This window comes from Lepisma saccharinum, chromosome 1 (genome assembly GCF_977018435.1).
Source record: "Lepisma saccharinum chromosome 1, izLepSacc3.1, whole genome shotgun sequence".
Taxonomy (NCBI): Eukaryota; Metazoa; Arthropoda; class Insecta; order Zygentoma; family Lepismatidae; genus Lepisma; species Lepisma saccharinum.
This window is the reverse complement of record NC_139229.1, coordinates 152,575,731-152,588,103: the sequence shown is the minus strand read 5'-3', so window position 1 is coordinate 152,588,103 and position 12,373 is coordinate 152,575,731.

Here is a 12,373-nt window from a genome sequence, read left to right as displayed (position 1 = left end):
TTATATGCAGAGTATACGTAAGTTGAAATTCCATCATCATAATAATTTGAATTCTTCAAGTAGTAGCTACATATATAATTTTTCATACATATTTTCTTAGCAAAATATGAAGTTCCTCACTTCAAAAGGATAACATATACACAGTATTTCACAAGAGTTTTTAGTTCGAGCTAGTCGTAGGCCTAATATGAATATAAACGTCACTTCATTACTTAGTTAAAAAAAAAGTGACAGGCAATCAGAATTCGAGGGTATGCCTGAAATTATTTGTAGTATCTCGTGTATCAAAGGGGCTTTTTAAGTAAAATGAAGGATACATACTACATGCTTTGGTCAATTCAGAGTAGTAGAAACGTAATTATACTGCATGTTGCAACTGAAACCGTAGCCTCGAAGGCCGAAGTCGTTTAGTGATCCACTCATACACTCGGTACCAAACATTTCAAGTTCGAGTAGACATCTGGGCATGGCTGTTTTTTTTTTGTAAGCATCCCTTCATAGATTTAATATGATCATCATTCATCTTCATCGTCGCGATTATCTACAAGTGGCAGAAAAGCGATATAAAACATGAATAATACAAAAGTATAACAAACAAAAGAGGATAAAAGGATGAACTGAGTTTGCCCTTCTTTCAAACGTGGTAGGTAGGCAGGCGTTCTGTCTGTTTCTACACCAAAAAAGTTTAATGCACCTCCTGTCCAAGAAGACAAGAATTACTGAAAGTAATTTTCAAAATTGTAAGCGGATGAGGGCCCTTGTAAATGATAAAATATACTGTCCTTTTATTCGCTTAGTTTTGAGAATCACTTTCTATACAATTCTTGCCTTCTTGAGAGTCCAATGGCCCTGTCTAGCTACAGACCAGTTGCACAAACGCGGTTTCGTTTGTTTCGTACAAAAATTCCATCTAACATTTCGTTTCTACGCATTTTCTACTTGCCAAAAGTGCCTTTCATATAGCCCCAAGGCGTTGTCTACTCGGATGCTTCGTGATCGAAGGTCACGTGTACAAAGTTTCAGGATTCAGATTTTCCGATTTTGCATGGTGCTGCTGCTATCAGTTCGGTTCGCCTTCTCAAGGTCGCGCAACAAGCAATTATTTTTCGTCTTCCGATAGGCGAAAGCTTGCTTCTCGCTTAGGTGGACGAACGCGTGGCACGGATGATTTTTTGGCTCGACCATGGTTGGTCCTTTATGTTTCGTCCTTCAGCAACTTAATCTAAGCACGAATCATTCTCATCGCCAAACAACTGTATTTTTTTTAAAAAAAATGATGTAATACATGTTAACAGAGAGAGAGAGAGAGATAGAGATAGATAGATAGATATAAACGTTTTCCCTCAACAAAGTGAACGCACATGTTAAAATTCATCTAGCATAAATAATCAAATTAGAACAAATTCACATAAAGCGATTAAGTATGCAGAAAAGAAATATATCTGTGATAAATACATAGTTAATAAGTAAATTCCAATAACCAGAACTTTTGTCACGCCGAATCTTGTTTACGGATGTTTTCAAACGTTTTGTTTTACAATTTAATTTTTTCACTGACATCCAAAACGAAAATACGTATTATAACTTAGTGACTTTCAAGGGGTCAAAGTACTGTAATATTAGTATGTTGCCGATCATAATTATGAAGCTTCTTCGAAATCGCCTTCGATAACGGTATTTGCTATTCGTAACGGATATGTGTATCACTTTTTCGAAACAGACTTTTGTGGAGGAAAAGAACTGTAACGTTACAAAAGTAACGAGCACAATTATACGAGAGACCTATGTTATTCTCTCCGGAACACGGCATCGGACACGGTATTGCTCATCGGAACGTCTGTATCATACCAGCTATAAATAACGTTGTTGCTTTGAAAAAGGAGTGTAACGTTTTTACAGCCGTGACCTCAATTAAGTTACTGGTTAATTGTAACGTTACTATCACTTTCCACACACACTAAAGTTAAAGTCAATACGTGACGAACCTCTTTCTTACCCTGTAACGTTACTGGTTGCCGGCAATGGATTTAACGTTAAAGTGTCACGTGAAGACCTACTCCTTTAGAGATCAGTTATGGTTCGGTACCGTTATGCACACCTGTAACGTAATGTTCATATACCTGAGGTAACGTTTCTGTTCACGAAAAAAGTTATTCTGTTTCTGGTTGTAACGTAACGGAAACCGTAATTGAAAATACCGTTCCATTTCGTTACGTTACGACTCCCTGCCTGGTACCCCTGGTCTATGGGAGCTCTTAACCAAGAAGCAACCAAAACATTTTACTGAAGAAGACTATCAAAGTTATTCAGATATTCTTATACTATCTGATGCCTTGTATCAAAACAACGATGCTAGTCAGAACAGAGTTAAATCAAGTAGTGGAGACAAGTACAAGAACCTTATCAAACCCATCTGGAACCAACTCAAGACTGGAAGTGGTATCAAGCAATACAACACTTTAGCTAAAGAGTTTGTGTGGATTAATGATGTAAGAAAACTTATAGACAGGCTGTTGGTGATAGCAGGGGAAGAGAATGCTGGAAACAACAATTTTTACAATGAGAAGATGGGTATTGTAGATATGATTAGTAACAAGCTAGCTACTTTTATTGCAAATGATCCTAAAGGCATAGGATACTTGATTAAAATTATCAATACTCTACCACCTAAATTCTGGAACATGGCAGAGGGTAAAGGCTTAGTTAATGATATTATTAATAAACTGCCATTTGAGGTACATGTTCCTGGCTATCAGTACTGTGGTCCAGGTACCAAACTTGACAAGCGATTGAAGAGGGGAGACAAGGGAGTTAATCCTCTCGATGCAGCCTGCAAGGAACATGACATTGCTTACAATAGACATGCAGATCTTGATACTCGACATGTGGCTGATCAAAAATTAGAAGAAGCAGCATTTGGAAGATTAACCAGCAGAGATGCTTCGTTGGGTGAAAAAATAACTGCATTGGGCACAACAATTGCTATGAATACAAAACAAAAGTTATGGTGGGGTTTGTAATATAAATATATATAAATACCCTTAAATAATAATAATAAACAACATGAAACCTAAAGGTGTTGTCTACCAGATTCCATATCATAATCTTAAAAATTTAAAAATTAATCCAATTTTAACTAAAAAACAACAGGAGAAGAAGAGACAATGTATAGCCAAAGGGAATGGAATGAAATTATTACTTAGCTCATCACAATTAAAAAGGTTGCAAAATAGAAGAAAAAATCACATAGTGGTGGGTTCATATTTAGCATCCCTGCCATCTTAGCTGCTCTAGGGGCTATCGGGAGCTTGGCTGGCGGGAGCGCTGCTATTGCCAAAACTGTAATAGATTCAAAAAAGAATAAAGCAGAACTAGAAGAACAGAAAAGACATAATCTAGCTATGGAGAGCCCCCTACGAGGGGGTAGTGGTGTAAAGTCTAGGGTACTCAGTGGTATGAAATCCAAAGCTCTCAGAAAATTTTAAAAAAAGAAGAAGCACTCACCAACCAAGATATTGAATTTTTAGTTAAAATATTTAAAATTAAGTATTTCAGAGGTGTTTTCATGAGTGACGCTCTCCCTAAAAATAGTTCTCCCCCCTCTTGGGGGGCTCGAGAATGTGGTGTGGTTAACTTGGATATGTCCAAAAATATTGGTACACACTGGATATGCTATTATAAACAGAATAACAATGCTTACATATTTGACTCCTTTGGTGGGGTGCCCCCTACAGAATTAATTAATTATTTAAAACATGTAAACATTTATTACAATGATGAGCGTATACAAAATTTCAATCAAATTATATGTGGTCATGTTTGTGTTACCATGCTCAGAATTTTGAATAAAATACATAACATCAAATTAGAAGATTTTCAAAAAGCTGTGTGGTACATTAAGCATGGGAATTTTTCATCTTTCTAGTGAGACATCGATCTTGAAACTACATCTCCATGATGATATCATATATCCAAAATCCATAGCTCTCAGAGCTTTCTACAGCATGTATCTTATTCCAAATGTAACAAATTATAATAATTCTATAGTTGTGGGCAATGAGAAAATTGTTATTCCCCCTGGACAGTATAATTTATCTACTTTACAATCAGAACTTGGCAACAGTGTACTCCTATCTCAGAATTCTGTAACACACAGAGTGGAGATTGTGTCTGCTCAAGAAACGGTAGACCTGTCTAGCATGGGTGAGATTTTAGGATTTCCCAACAACACCAAACTAGAACCAGGTATCAGGCACATAGGTAAATTCATACCAAAATTCTTGGCTATAGAGACATTGAACATTCACTGCAACATTGCTAAAGGGATGATTATCAAAGCTGAAGAAAATTCAGTTGGTAGACACAAGGAAACAGGTATCATAGCTACATTCAAACCAAATTCTGAATTCATGGAGCCAATTTTCTATTCCCCCATCCCACCAATCTATTTTCCAGTTTCACATGACAAAGTTAATTACATAGAGATAACAATTACAAATGAGAAGAATGAGATAGTTGATTTTGCTGGTGCCAATACCACTGCAGTAATTGAAATAAATATTTAATAAATAAATATATAAATAAATACCCAAAATGGAAAATATTGAAAGTTATGAATTACAGTCCTTCCCTCCAAACAGGAGGACCTTTGCAAACCTCAATGAACCCAACAAAGAGATCGAGTTTGAAATCACAGCAGGGGATGGGTTTATTCATCCACACAGATCAGATTTGTATATAAAATTTGATATTGTTAAGAAGAGCACTGGTGAAGAATTTCCTCCTACTGCTAATGTGAAACTTATAAATAACTTTGTACCCTTCTTGTTCTCACAAGTTGAAGTCAAGAAGCATGGCACAGTCATAGACAGAATTGATTACCCTGGTATTACATCCACTACAATAGGAACTTTGAAACTATCTAAAGCAGAAAGTGCTTACTACAAAGCTGCTGGATTCGAAGCAGGTACAAAAATTCTAACAAAATCTCACACAGTGTTGTTCCCTATGAGATTGCTATTTGGATTCTTTAGTGATTACAAAGAGATCATGTGGAAAGGAGGTCTTAGCATCATATTTCGTAGAACACCCAATGATAACAATGCCATCATGAGGTACAAAACTTTAAATGCAGATGGTACAGCAAATGATGCTAGCTTGCCAGAGGCTGTAAAATGTGTTATACAGTCCATGGAACTAAGAATGCCAATTGTTGAATATGAAGCAAATTATTCTCTCAAGTATAAATCCAACATCTTGAAGAATCCAAAAATTCCTTTAGTTTTTTATACTTACCAGTGCATATCTAAAGCTGTGGAAGGCAAGTTTTTTGAATATGATATTACAACACAGTTTCAATCTTTAAGATATGACATGCCAGAGTTTGTAGCTGTACTGTTCCAAACAGCAAGAGATGACAATCAAGAAAAAGACAGCAGCCAGTTTGATGACTGTAAAATTAAAAACATATATTTAAAGAATGGTAGAAATGAAGTGTTCCCCCGTGAAAATTACAATTTGAACATAGCAAATCGAGATTATTTAAAATTGTATGAAGGATACTCTGCTTTTAAGAGAGTTACTGAAGGAAATATGAATATGTATTATGATCCAGATGAATTCATAGCTCATAGGCCAATGTTTCTAATAAATGCTTCAAAAAGAAAATTAGTAGTTATAAATGATAGAACTAATATTAAAATAGTATGTGAATTTCATGATGCACTACCAGAGAACACTACATGCAGTGCAATTTTAATTGTAGAGAAGTCATACATATATGATGTGAAGAATGAAAGAATAATAGAACAATTTTAATTTCTATATGTTTAACAAGTTATCAACCATCCTCCTAGCTCAATTAGGGATGGAGATATAACAATTTTTAAGTTACGTCTATCTATGATGAACATTTGTTGCAAGATTTGCTTGTATTATAGTGTCCATACTCTCTTGTATGAACATTGCAATCTAATATTTGCAATTTATTATCATTGCCATTGAGTGCTATTTTGTTTTTTATAGTGGTATGGACACCATCTAATCTACTAGTAAGATGATGAGCTGACATTAATAAGGTTTCATTTTTCAATAGGCACTGTTTGAAATCTTCTATTGTGAGTTTAGCAGTACAGCTTAGACTCACACCCTTGGCCTTTTTTATTTCATTTTTGCCATCTATCTTTAAGAAGTACATTTTTGGCCTGAGGCCAGCAAATTCTGATATTATGGACCCTTCCACCTCATCTTTCATTTTTCCTGGGATCATCTGATTTTCAACACTGTACAGTGGATGATCTTTTGGATAGTTACTAAAATCAAAATGTTCTCTCATAGAAAACAGATCACTGTATAAATCATCTATTTTTATTACATATACAAAAGCATCAGTATCCATGTAGGCTATCTGAATATTATTTTTGGGCCTCATAACATCATAATGGAACTTATACATCTCCAATTTAGCTAATTCTAGAACAGCAACACCCACAGCTATTGGTGCATCACATATTACACTGACAGGGTTCCTCTCAATAAGAGTTAGATCATCAGTGATGCTGTTAAAGCTCTTGTATGTGGGGTCATTAATAAGCTTCTGGATTTTTTTAGGATCAGACACCAAAGAGCATCTCACCCTATTTCTTTTATACTCTAGACATTTCCCATAAATAGAGTTGTTTATTAATTTATACAAATTTTTCTCAACCTTGGAATTTGTCTGTATGCGACGATTTGTATTTTCTTGAATATAAGGGGCTAACCATTTTTGTTGCTCAAATTTCAATCCCTTGTGGATTTTGGTGAGTTTCAAACCATGCTTGACATAATATTGTAACAGTCGATAATGAAGCACATAATTATATTTGTTTTCAAAAGATAACACCAATTTTGTTTCCCCTGTATCCGGAATCTTTTGAGAAACTGGAACCATAGCAAATCCATGGTGTTCATCATGAAGATCAGATGGATATTCTAAATCAACTTCTAATAGACAACCCACTGGATGATCTTCACCCCAATTTAGAAAATCCTGGTTTTCAAGTTCTGCATTAGTCATCCATTGATAGTTCCCTATTGGGAGTGATTGGGTCATGACATAACCATATAAATTGTTCATGTCAATGTATAGTATGTATGTAGAAGATTTGCCAGGATTGTAATCAGCTAGATATTTATTGTTGGCTTTTGCATACCTCAAAGGACACTGTACTATACCACCACGTTTACCAGACTCAATAAACATGAACTGCTCAATATTGTCAACAAGACCAATTTCAACTCCTGTATACTTAAACATAGCCTGCCAGGATAGACCAGGTGTTGTGTAATAATATACAGGATCTAGTTGATATATGTGGAAACACCTACTTCTAAAAGCCTCGAACACATCAGATAATAGGAGGGTATCCAGAATCAAATATTTGTCATGATAATCTCCCATTGTTCTACAATCTAGTGTATTCCAAATTTTCTGGGCATATTGATAATCTTCCTCACTACACTCCTCATCTTGAAGATGATTATAAAATTGTTCTCGTGGTGGTAACTGTGTCTCATTAAATTTATCAAAATTATCCATGTATTGATAAGGGTAGACACCCTTTCTTCTCAGCAATTTCATGTTATCATCACCAAAATATTTCTTCGTGTGAACAAATTCACTATCGGTTAATTGTTTCACCAGAGTTGCCAAGCTACTAGATAGAAATTGGTATGAATCAAGAAACCTGAGAGAAACAATTTTTCCATTTTTTAATCTAATAGTTTTCTCTATGGTGATATATTTGTCTTTACTGCGTGGTATAATATTAATATCCTCTGCATCATATCCCAATTCTGAGATAAACAAGTGTGCATCAAAATTTTGCAAATTGTGAATAAATACTGGAATAAATTTGTATCTCTGTATTTTCAAGTTACATGGATTGCAAATACTGGCAATGAAATCCCCACTATAGTGATTGTGATGTTGAATTTTTGGGCAATGTGAATCAAACTTATTGTTACAGTATGCACACTGTGTTGCATTATTATGTTGGTCTTGTTGCTCTGGTGTAAGATCATTCATCGGTTCTGTGTTATGTAAAATTGGAGCAAGTGTTTGCACCCACTCTCGAAGAGTTTGGATAAATTTTTGGGCTGCATTTTCACCTCGATAAATATAAGGGGGTGGACTGTTTGTATGATATGTGTTTACCAATTTCAGAGCAAAACCACAAGCGACATGTTTAGCAATATGTGTTGTGTATGATGAATTTGAATCTGGGAGGCATACTGCCATTGGTTTCTGTATTGTCTCAAAATCAGCATAGATCACAAATGGATGCTGCACTAGTGATTTAAAATTTTTGAATTTTATAGTTTTGAGTGGAAACTTATAAGTCACACAAGGGTAGAGGTAACATTTTTCAATATGTTCCTTTAATTGTTCTTCTCTTGTTTTCATACTTGTGCCATGAAATATTGATAGGCAACAATCACATATGGTAATTCTATTATGATGTAATGTTATTTGGTTTCTCACTAATTTTGGGAGATCCTGTATCAAACAATAATGCTTTTGATTTCCCTCAGAAACATACAGCAATCTAATAATATGTGCATCATTAGCTGGTGGATGGTGTCTAAGTACATTAATGTGAAATTTTTCATCATAGCCATAAACAAACACAGCTAATGGTTGATTGTGGTGCTGTTCATATTGTTTTTCAAATTGCTGGATAGCTGAAATACCTACTGGATATTGGATACCAAACATTATTTGTTCAAACTCATCAAAATATTTCATATAGTGAGAGACACGATGTTTATTATTTGGTGCTGGATAAAAATGTGCTATAATACACCAAAGAAAACACATATCATCTTCATTTTGAATATTTAACACAGCATGTTTGTTTCTAATCTTTTTGGGCAGCTCAATATAACTAGACCCACCACCAAGGGGAGTATATCGAGCTAATTTAATTTCAAGTTTATGATCAGTATTACACAATCGCCATCCTGAACCTCTGCCTTCAAATTCTTGTTGTTTTAGTTTAAGTTGTTCACACATTTTATCATAAATATCATTCAAACAAGTGATATCATCACGGTGTAAAATTGACACACGGGTACAATGAGAATATTGTTCTTGTTCACCACGAGGATTTATATACAGTGAGGATAGAGTGAAGTATATTTTGAGGGAACATTTCAAAAGCATGCTTTGAATTGCATCTATAATTTTTTGCTTCAGTTTAGCCAGAAAATTTGGAATATCTGAGAGATCATCATCTATGTCTGTTGTAGTATATTCATTTCTATACAAGATTTCTTGTTTTTGGTTTGATCTAATTATTTTGTTACTCATTTTTTTACCTATTGTTTATTTATATACAATTAGAAAAATTTGTTGGAATAACTCACACTTAACTAAAATTGTTATAATTTTATGTTAATAAAAATTATAGAAAAAACAACAAATATCATAAATTGAGTTTATACTGGGGTATATGTTTATTTTTATAGGTTTCTTTTTTAAATTGTATAATTTCAGGCAATAAATTATTAATATACAATATTTAAGAACAGAGCTTTATATTCACACACCTTTAGCACTTAAAAAACCTCCTAGACCAGCTATAGAACAACAAGAATCAGAGAAGAAAATTGAGTTGGGACTCTCGACTATAGTCTACAATGATAGAGCACTTGAGTACCAGGCAGACAAAAAAAACTGCATAGCTCTATGTCAATTAGTTCTTGAGATTTTGTATTTAGGAACCACTTTGGCCCCCCTGCCAAAAATTGGCTTTTATTGTATCAGTGTATATTGTTTCTATGACCTTACTTGGGTTATTCCGCCAAATTATATGCTTCAAGTCTCCTATACTTTGGTGGAGCCTGTTCAGGTTCTGCCCCCCACTTGTGGGTTCCACTGCCGATCCAGCAATGGTAACAAACAGCACTGTGCACTGATTTATATAGTTTTGTCGGACCAATCAAAACCTTGCTTGCTTCAGCCAATCAAAACTTTGTTTGTTTTAGTTAATCAAAATTTCTGTTTATTAATTGTCCAATCTTGTTTATTCTTGTCCTGTCTTGTCCAATCTTATTTGCATTGGTCCTAACCTGTAATATTGTGTCCTGCCTTGTTGAATCTTGTCTATTCTTGTCCTGTCTTGTTGAATCTTGTCTATTCTTGTCCTGTCTTGTCCAATTTTGTCTATTCTTGTCCTGTCTTGTCCAATCTTGTCTATTCTTGTCCTGTCTTGTCCAATCTTGTCTATTCTTGTCCTGCATTGTTGAATCTTGTCTATTCTTGTCCTGTCTTGTTGAATTTTGTCTATTCTTGTCCTGTCTTGTTGAATCTTGTCTATTCTAAGTTACACTGTATAACCGGAAGTGGACCGGAAGTGAACCGGAAGTGGACCGGAAGTGGACCGGAAGTGGACCGGAAGTAGACCGGAAGTGGACCGGAAGTAGACCGGAAGTGGGCCGGAAGTGGACCGGAAGTGGACCGGAAGTGAGTGTAAGTGGCCTCTTGCAGAGGGGTGGCCTCTTGCAGAGGGGTAGGCATAGCCTTAAGTTGCACTTCTTAAGTGCCCGATGACAAGTTACACTTGTATAACCAGTTATAACCAGTTTAGCCCAAGATGCACTGTTCCCTACTGGGAAATAACATGTTCTAACATGCATGTTCCAAGATGCAAGATGGGCACATGACACATCCCGACACAGGGTCACCTGATTGCACTTGTTAAGTGCCCGATGGCACATGACACTTGTATAACCGGTTATAACCGGTTTGTTTTTAAATGCCCGTTTTATATCTACTTTTAATGTTTATTGTATTTTATGCTCTGTTATGAGTAGTTTAATGTATCTTCATGTTTGCGAGAGTGCACTATACGAATTTGTATTTCTAAAGATGTATAGATGTCAGTCTTGTTGATAGTATCCTTTTGTAGATAGTGAATGATTCATCTGTACTTTAATCTGTGTTCTCGAAAATAGTATAAAAGCGAGGATATCGCGTAAGAATCATCACACTTTTTCGCCACGGATCGACGAAGCTTTTAAACTTAAAAAGAACTCCTCGGTGTTGTGCATACATCTTGGTATGGTAGTTCGGGGCGCAAGCTAGGCCTATGTGATCATAGGTACGCCGATAGCCATGCATTGATGATATGCACAATACTGCAACCATTCTACGTCAAATAATAAAGTTAGCCTAAGGATTAATTTGGAAATAAAAGGCTAAAGAGCAAATATTGGCTCAGTTATTATTACATATCTCTTGGTGTGGTAGTTCGGGGCGCAAGCTAGGTCTATGTGATCATAGGCATGCCGATAGCCACGCATTGAGTTTATGCGTTTTACTAACTAACTAACTAACTAACTCTCTAGCCGTCTTAAACCCGAAGGTTCATGGCTGCAGCAACACAGGCCTTCCATCTGTCCCTATCTTGAGCAAGATCTATATACTCTTTTCCATCCCTACCGATTTCCTTTAGGTCCATCTCGACGTTGTCCCTCCATCTTCGTCTTGGCCTTCCTACTGGTCTCTTACCATCAGGTTTCCCAACAAGAATCCTGAAAACTCCTCTTTCCTCTCCCATTCGTGCCACATGGCCTGCCCACCTAAGTCTTCTTGATTTAATTATTCTAATAATGTCTGGACATGAATACAAATTATGTAGTTCTAAATTATGTAACCTTCTCCACTCACCTGTCTCCTCATCCCTTTCAGGTCCAAATATTTTCCTAAGGATCCTATTTTCAAATACTCTCAATTTATGTTCCTCTTTCAATGTAAGGGACCAAGTTTCACACCCATATAATACTACAGGCAAAATTACGGTTTTGTATATTTTAACTTTTTGATTCTTAGATATTAAACGAGAAGACAAAAGTTTATGAAGAGAGAAGTAACATGCATTTCCTGAATTAAGCCTACTTTTTATTTCCTCTTTAATATAATTTTCATTTGTTAATATTACTCCTAAGTATTTGAATTTGGAAACTGTTTCAAACGAGTTGTTATCAATAATTAGATTTTGATTATTACCCAACACTTGGTTTCGGCCTGTAAGCATATATTTAGTTTTCTCTTTGTTAACTTCCAAACCTATCTCTTTAGCAGTTTTGAAAAATATTTTAGCATTATTCTTAATTGTATTCACATCATCCCCCAGTAAGTCTACATCATCTGCTTATGCTAACAACTGAGTCACACCATTTAATTTTAGTCCTTCTTTAGTTTCTTTTACCTTCCTTACAGCATATTCTAAGGCAAAATTAAAGAGCAATGGAGATAATGCATCTCCTTGTTTTAACCCATCATGAATTGTAAATTTGTCAGACATATTAATACCCACACGAATTTTAC